The sequence below is a fragment of the Choloepus didactylus genome, chromosome 1 (genome assembly GCF_015220235.1).
Source record: "Choloepus didactylus isolate mChoDid1 chromosome 1, mChoDid1.pri, whole genome shotgun sequence".
NCBI lineage: Eukaryota > Metazoa > Chordata > Mammalia > Pilosa > Megalonychidae > Choloepus > Choloepus didactylus.
The window spans coordinates 113,783,143-113,791,909 of record NC_051307.1 but is presented as its reverse complement, the minus strand read 5'-3'; the positions used below and the strand labels follow the sequence as shown (position 1 = coordinate 113,791,909).

Genomic DNA, 8,767 nt, shown 5'->3' with positions numbered 1-8,767 from the left:
CTTATGGCTCCCCACCACACTTTAAAGAATTTTCTTGAGAGTTAAGAAAGTATGCCCCAATTTTTCACAAAATGTCATACGCTTGGTCACCTGAAGAGAGAAAAGGACATTCTGAAAAGAGTACTGGGCCAAAGTATATGTATGACTTCAATTTCTAATCCCTGGTCACTAAACATAAATTTTTTGACCATGACAGCAGACAATGGATGTAATGTTACTAAATGTCTCTGAAATCATCCATGAATTCTTTGTTACCCCTTAAAAACATATTTTCCGTTGACTCTTCAACTTAACAAATGTACTACGGAATATCAACTATCAAGCCATGTGTTCAGTGTTACAGAGATAATAAAACTACAGTTCTTGTCCTCAAAGAGTTTACTATGTACTGTGGGAAACTTCTTGGTCATCTTTCTGGACTTCAGTTCGGTTAAATCAAGTGCCTTTTATGTTTCTAATATTTGCTGCCATAAATATTGTGCCAATTTGGATGTATGATGCCTCCAAAACACCATGTTCTTTGATGCAATCTTGTAGGGGCAGATGCATTAGTGTTGATTTGGTTGGAATCCTTTGATTGGGTGTTTCCATGGAGATGTGACTCAGTCAACTGTGGGCAAGACCCACAGTTTCCATGGAAGTGTTACCCCACCCATTCAGGGTGGGTCTTATTTGAATCACTGGAGTCCTATAAAAGTGTTCACAGAGGAGCTGCTGCAGCCAAGAGAGAGACATTTTGAAGACAGCCACTGAAAGTAGACTTTTGCTACTCCAGAGTTTGCCTTGGAGAAACTGAGAGAATACCTCCAGACACCTAGAGAGAAATGTCCTGGGAGAAAGCCATTTTGAAATACAACCTGGGAGCAAAGGAAGAAGATGCGAGCTACGTGCCTTCCAAGCTAACAGAGGTGTTCCGGATACCCTTGGCCATTCTGTGAAGGTACCTTATTGTTGACACCTTAGCCTGGACACGTCTATGGCCTTAAGACTGTAACTGTGTAACCAAATAAAACCTCTTTATAAAAGCCAATCCATTTCTGGTGTTTCGCATAACAGCAGCATTAGCAAACTGGAACAAATATTCTTGTAGGTGTTCTTGTGTTGTTTTTCTATACTTGTGAGTAAATACTTCCAAAATATTATTCAGTATGGCTACAGTTTATACTCCTATCAGCTGATCATATTTCCTCACATCCTTATCAACATTTAATGCCATCCAACTTTTTTAATTTTTGTGCAGATTTTAAGGGTATAAAGTAATATGCTATTGTTTAAATTTGCATCATCTGATTACTAATGAGGTTGAGAATATCTTAATATGCTTATTAGTCATTGTGGTTTCTCATTTTGTGAACTGCCTCTCCATATCCTTTGTCCACTTTTCTATTGGGTTTTCTGGTTAGTTTTTAGAAGTTCTTTATAAATTCTAGATAATAATACTTTTGTTTGTTATATCCACTACAAAAATAAGTTCCCAGTTTTTCACCTATCTATTACTAATGTCTTTTTTTTTTCCTTAAACAATGAGAATTTATTGGGACTAATGTCTTTTGTTGAACAGAAATCTTTAAGTTTAATGTAGACAGTTCTGTGTCATTTTTTGTTTACAGGTTGTGCTTTCTACTTCTTGTTTACAAAATCTTCTCCAACCCCAATGTTACAAAATTATTTCCTACATTTTCTCCTAAGAATTTTTGGGTTTACCTTCTACGTTCATAGTCATCTGAATTTGTTTGTGTGTAGCTATAATTTAAAATTGAGCCAATTTCCTCAATATTATTTATTAAGTAATTTATCTTCCCCTGGTAATTCATGATTCCAATTTTATCATATATCAACTCCTCACAGACAAAAATGGCATATGGGTCTGTTTCTGTACTCTTTACCCTGCTCTTTGTTGGTTCCTGCAACAGTAACCCATGCTTTAACAGTATCAGTATGTATTAACTCTTGTGACTTTATGATATGTGTTATTATCAGGTAGTGTGAATTTTATCCCCATCTGCTCTTCTTTTTGAGAACTGTTTTATTATTGGTGGACTTTTTCTTTTTCCATGTAAATTTAGAATCAGTTCTAATTCCATTAAAAGTCTCCTTCTGTGATGGTTGGGTTCATGTGTCAACTTGGCCACAAGATGGGACCCAAGTGTCTGGTCAAGCAAGCACTGGCCTAACTGTTGCTGCGAGTATGTTTGTGGCTGGTTAATAAACCAACAGGCCAGTTTATTAAATCATCAGTCAACTGGGTGCAGCTGTGACTGATGATGTCAACAAAGGGCATATCTTCCACAGTGAGAGAATGCAGTTAGCTGGATTTAATCCAATTAATCAGTTGAAGACTTTTAAGTGAGACAGATAAAGGACCTTCACTTCTTCTTCGGCTGCCCAGCGAAGTGTTTCTTGAGTAATTCGTCGAAGTTGCCAGTTCGTTTCCTGAGGAGTTCATCGAACATCTTCACTGGAGCTGCTAGTTTGCTGCCTGCCCTATGGAATTTGGACTCGTGCATACCCACAGTTGCATGAGACACTTTTATAAATCTTATATTTACAGACATCTCTCATTGATTCTGTTTCCCTAGAGAACCCTAATATACCTTCGTATTTTAAAAGGAATTGCATTTAAATTATAGATCACTTTGGAGAGAATTGACATCTTTATGTGTTAAAAATTTCCATTTGTAAACCTTGTATATTACTCCATTAATTCAGGCATTTCTAATGCTCTTTTAAATTTTTCCATAAAGGTTGTCTGCAGGTTTGTTTTTTTTTTTAGGGTAGCTCATAGATTATTCATATCTTGGTTTGTTTTGACACGGTATCTTATTTTCTAATATTTACTTGCATATAGGAAGGCTTTTGATTTTTTAAATGTTGATTTTGTATCCAGAAACCTCGTTGAGCTCTTATTAGTTCTAATAGATGACTCTGTTCAATTTTTAATGTAAATAATCATATAATATGCTATAAATTTCAGATTTGTCTCTTCTATCTGACAGTCCTTAATAGCTCTACTTACTGTAACAAGTGGAAGTAGCAATACCAGGCGCTCCTTTTTTTTGTTCCCAGTTTTAGATGTAAGACTCCTAAGGTTTCCCCAGTGTTTATTTTAGGTTTTGGTAGATAAAACCTTCATCAGTTTTCCTAGTTTTCTAAGAATTGTTTTTATAAATAGGTATTAAAATTTAGCAATGACTTTTTCTGCATCTATGGAGATACATGTGGGTTTTCTCCTTTAGTCTGTCAATATTATGAATTACCATTGACTGATATTCTGATGTTGAATTATCTTTACATTCCTCAGAAAAACCTACTTGATAACATTTTTTTCTAATACAATGTTGAACCCAGGTAGCTATCTTATATAGGATGTTTGCATCTATGTTCATAAATGTGATTTTCTTGTACTCTCCTTATTCAGTGTGTGGAGATTTTTCTAGTTTCACAAATGAGGTGGAGACTTTCTTCTGCTTTTCCACGCTCTGTGCAAACCTGTATAAGATTAAACTTTTCTTTAAAGGTTTGGTAAAAGTCATCTCTAAAATCATCTAGTCCTGTTTTTTTTGTTTGTGAAATTGCCATTTCAATTTTTTGAATGCTTATTAGCTTATTCAAGTTTTCTACTTTTCTTGACTGTTTTGGTATTTGGTGTTTTCCCAGAAATTTTACACTTCATCTAGGTTTTGAATTTATTGGCATTTATGCTATTACATATCTGCAGATATTTCCTCTTTTGTTTGTGTTTTCTCTTGTCTTCTTGAACAGATTTGACAGGGATATGTCAGATTCATAAGTCTTTTCAAGTAACTAAATTTAGTTTCTGTTAAAAACTCTACTTTATTGGTTTTAGCCTTTCTGTTTTAATTTTTTCTTTTCTATTCTTTCTTCATGTTTACCTTGCTGTTTTTGTGCTGAGTTAGTTCCATGAAAAGAAAAGCAATGGATTAAATTATTTATTATATTAAAATTTCATTATCATGGTACTATAATTTGTAACATGCAATATGTCACTTTTATTTTAAAATACAATAATTATATTGAACATATAATTATTAACTACAGAATGAATAAAGGTATACCATTATGGTTTTTAAATCTCAAGTGATACAAATAAAGCAAAAGTTCCTTTTGAGACTTACTATGCTCAAAACTGATTTGAGTGGCTAGGGGCCTCATATTAAGTGACAGAGTCTGGATTTGAACAGAGGTTTTCAGATTTCAAGTCCCATGCTTTTTTATTAAGGATTGCCTCTTCAATATATAGTTGTTCAAGGAATATATGAATGACCTCAAGGGCGGGGAATGCTTTGACCCCCCCACATGCTGGTTGATGCTTGAAATGCCATCCTTAAAATTTCATTCCTTTTTGCTAAATGCCCTAAAACTGTTAACTTATAGTGTTTATCAGTCAGTACTGTTATTAATCATGTATACATTTTATAAAGAATTAAAAGATAAACTACTTATTGCATTTGTTCTCATTATAAAAACAATACATGCTTAATGCAGAAAAGGTGGAAAACATGGACAAGTACAAAGGAAAAAAAATCACCTGTAGCATCACCATCCAGAGATGAAAATATATGCATTATATATGTCATACAAAAATACCATATTTTTATATTCTGTGGCAACATGAACATTTCTCTAACAAATATTCTTCTGAAACATAAATTTTATGACTGCTTCATATTCCATTTTGTGCATGTTCCTATAGGTGAACACTTAGATTGTTTCCATTTTTTCATGATTATAAATATTTTGATGAATATATTTATAGCTATTTCTTTGTCTACATCTTTGATTACTTGTCCTCACCTAAAGAGAGTCTGACTTTTGGCTCCTGGGGAGTAACTTCTGGAATTTCCCATGTGTTAGGAGCCTCTTTGTTATTGGGAGTATTCCTCCTGTCCCGCCCCAACATCTTTGATAGTATATGCTAACAAGATGACTCAGGGTGGAGCCAGCCAGGCCAGTAATCTAAGGGTGGTGGCTGGCTGTACCTAAAAGACCATGTAATTACAGGGTTGGGGTTTTGAGCCTGACCTCTGAGGAGGGAAGGGAGGATGGAAATTGAGTTCAAAAAGGTAGGCATCAACTCAATCACGACTACGTAATTAAACTCCATTAAAAACTCTGGACACCGAAGCTTGGGTGAACTTTCCTGGTTGGTAATATACATCAGTGTGCCAGGAGAGTGATGTGTCCAGACTCCATGGGGAGAGAACATCAGAAGCTTTGCATTTGAGACACTCTTAGGCCTTGCCCTAAGCATCTCCTTTTGGCTCCTTCTTGTTTGTATTCTTTTTGCTATAGTAAAACTATTTGTTAAACATAGAGCTTTCCTGAGTTCTGGGAGTCATTTATGTGAATTATTGAACCTGAGGGGGGAGTAGAAACCCCAAAGTTTGTAGCTGGTTGGTAAAAGTATGGACAATCTTGGGAACCCCTGAACTTGTGACTGGTTTCTGAGGAGAGAGGAGTCTTGTGGAGGAGTGTAGCCTTCACCTTTTAAGTCTGACCTAATTCTGGTAGTCAAGAGTCAGAACTTCATTGCACTAGGTCAAAAGGTTTTCATATTATAAATTTTGAAATATTTTGCCAAATTTCCTTCAACAGAAGTTGTACAGTATGAGGATCAGTTTTATGAGTTATAGGCTATAGTCCCCAGTTATTCAATCAAATAATAATCTAGTTGTTGCTGATAAGGTGTTTTGTAGATTAACATCTACAATCAGTTGACTTTTTGTAAAGGAGATTATCCTGAATAATCTGGATGGCTCTAATCCAATCAACTGAAAGGGCTTAAGAGCAGAATTGATGTTTCTCTGAGGAAGAAGAAATTCCATCTACCCAAGAGTTCCCAGTCTCCCTCCCTTGCCTTACAGATTTTGTATTTATTTAACTAGGACTTCCCCAATTGCATAAGCCAATTTCTTGCAATAAGTCTGAATATATATATACCTCCTACTGGCTTTGTTTCTCTGGTGGATCCCTGACTGATATACATAGTAACAGTGGCAAGCAAAGTATGAAGTATGAGACTACCCGGGTTCATTTGCATTATACTGGGAACAGTTTCAGATTTTTATTGGAAAGCAAATGTTAACAGAAGTACAATTCTAAGGATTTTTAGCAGAAATGCTTAGCATATCGTGTTTATGTGTATTTTTTTATGGTGTGGGGAGAGATAGTGGAGAGAGGAAAAAAGGGATGAAAAAGCATAGAACACCATGAAATCAAATGATTCAAGCTATGTCATGATTATGACTAGGATTATAATACATATAGATTAGATTATAATATATATAGAATTTATTAGTATAGCACTAATAATAAAACCATCTTTTATTGAATGCCTCTAATTCCAACCAATGGACTGTGACCTTTAATAAACAGTGTGTGGAATTTCTGTATAGACCAGTATCCACAGAGCAACCAAGGTAACATGGATTATATCACACTCCCCACTTAAAATCTTCTAACAGCTTGCCACCACACTTAAAATAAAATTCAAATTTCTGATCTTGGTCTATCTCTAAACTTATTGCTCCCCCTCTCCCTTTTCCTCCTTATTCCTCAGTCATACTGCCTTCTTTTTTTTTCATTAACCATACCATTCTCCTTCCTAGGGACCTTTGGATTTGCTGTTCCCACAATCTTGGGCATTCTTTCAGATTTTCCCAGCATTGGTTCCTTCCTGGGAAGAAGTCATGAAATTTTACCCCTTCAGAAAGGACCACCCTAAATGGCTCATTCTCTTTTCCATTTCCTTCAGGTAGTCTATCCCATTACCATGTTTTGCTTTTATTTCTTCAGAACAATAAGCACTGTCTGGAAATATCTAATTTATTGCATTTGCTTACTTGATATTCATTTGTCCCAACAGAACAATAGCTAAGATTTACCTAGTGCTTACTATATATGCTCAGCATGCTCTAAGCACTTTACATGTTATCAACCCACTCAATTTTTTTTGAGCCTCTAATACTCTTATTTATTTATGATATTTGACCTGAATCCCTTGCTCCAAGTTACACTGTGCACTGGATTCAAATGTGTTCCCTATCTTTTTTTTTTAATACATTTTTTATTGTGAAATTTAACATATATACATAACAGTGATAACTTGCGAAGTACGATTTAAAAAGTAAAGAGAGCAAATTTCAAAGAACGTTATGAGTTACAGTTCTACCTTTTCAGTTATTTCCTCCTAGCTATTCTAATACCTTAGCATCTAAAAAAATATTTACATAAAGATTCAGTATCAGTAATCCTTTGTTAAATCCTATATTGTTTGTTGCTACCCCTTCTTCTCCCTTAATCACTTTCTCAATCTTCAGGAGTGTCTAGGCAGAGACCGCCCTAAATTGTCCATAATGAAGAGGGGTGTCAACATTACAGGGAAGGGAGCTGCAACTGACTGTTGTTCTTAAAGAGGCTGTTACCTCTGGGTTTTAGGCCTTGTGTGGCATGGGAACACTCTGGTGGATTTAAGTTTCTGAGATATACACTTTGTCAGTGAAACTTTTATAGAATCTCAGACAGGGACCTAGGTATTTGGGAACTTCTGAGGTAATTTCAATCCCTTAATGCCAGGGCCAGGCTCATTGCTAGGAGTTCTGACCCACGTCAAGAGAGAAAGTCACCCCCTTGGGAGTCATGCCCCATGTAGGGGGGAGGTTAATGAATTTATTTGCAAATTTGGGCTTAGAGAGAGAAAGGTCACATCTGAGCAACAAAAGAGGTTCTCTGGATTCAACCCATTTAATTTCAAGTAACCAATAAAGAGGTATTATTAGTATTTCCATTTTATAGACGAAGAACCATGCACAGAAAGATGAAGTGGCTTCATTTTTAAAACTGCATCTCACTTGCCAACTCTGGAAAAGCAATCCCCAGGACACCCGGTTGAGCCATATACAGACTGAACAGCAACAGCTCTCCAAAGATGTTGCTAGGAATGCAGATTCTCAGGCATCATTCACCCTTGACTCACTGAATCTTAATCCGTAGTTTAACAAGATCCACAGGTGATTCCTAAGACAGAGTTTGAGAAGCACTAGTTAAGAACTCATCCAGTTCCGAAGTTTCGCTTCTAAAGTAATTCAACACACAAGCCCAGAAAGCCAGTCACGCAGGACAACAGGAATCCCTCCTGGCCTCAACCCCGCCCCACCTCATTCCCTTCTAGTTCTCCCTCACTAAGCCAGCCACTGACAACTAATTATGCCTAGGCTGAGCAGAGTTTTGGAAACTGTTAGAGAAGGGAAGGAGAGGGGAAGTTTTCCCGGGGAACGGAAAACCACACTTCCGATAGTATACCACTGCCCACAGCAACCTTGCCTTCTGCCCTTAGGAAAAATGGCGCCGGGCGTAGACGCACTTCCGGCCACGGAGCCAAACAGAAGAGGGATGGGAAGAGACCGGAAGTAGGCGCCCCTTTTCCACTCTTCTCCGCGTTCCAGGCTTTCTAGGGACGATGAGGCGCTCTCAGGGTAGTGGCTGATCTGTGGTTGCTGGGTGAGAAGTCAGATCCGGGACAGCGTGAGTGCGAGTTAACTCGGCCGCCCGCCGGTTCGGGACTCTCGGGGTGACCTTCGTGCGTCTGGGGACTAGGGCGGAGAGTTGTATGTGGGACGCTCTGTGACGAGGCGCCGCCGCCGCGGTCCTGCGGGGAATGAACGTGCGAGCGGGACCGGCAGTCAGGACGGGCTCACGAGGCCGGCCCCTGGGGGTAGAGGCTGGCCCGGGAAGGGCCGGGGTTCAT

General features: G+C 37.6%; 1 protein-coding gene across 2 annotated transcripts in view; it reads left to right on the top strand.

Annotated features, from left to right (window-relative positions):
- The first annotated feature begins 8,416 nt into the window (after positions 1 to 8,416).
- Positions 8,417 to 8,767, top strand: part of MFN1 (mitofusin 1) — a 54,339-nt gene continuing 53,988 nt past the window's right edge. Inside the window, exon 1 of one of the 2 annotated variants that reach the window (XM_037840108.1) lies at positions 8,417 to 8,544. The gene's annotated coding sequence lies outside the window, so the exon portion shown is untranslated. The remainder of the gene's footprint in view (positions 8,545 to 8,767) is intronic. The other variant, XM_037840116.1, reaches the window with a different exon arrangement.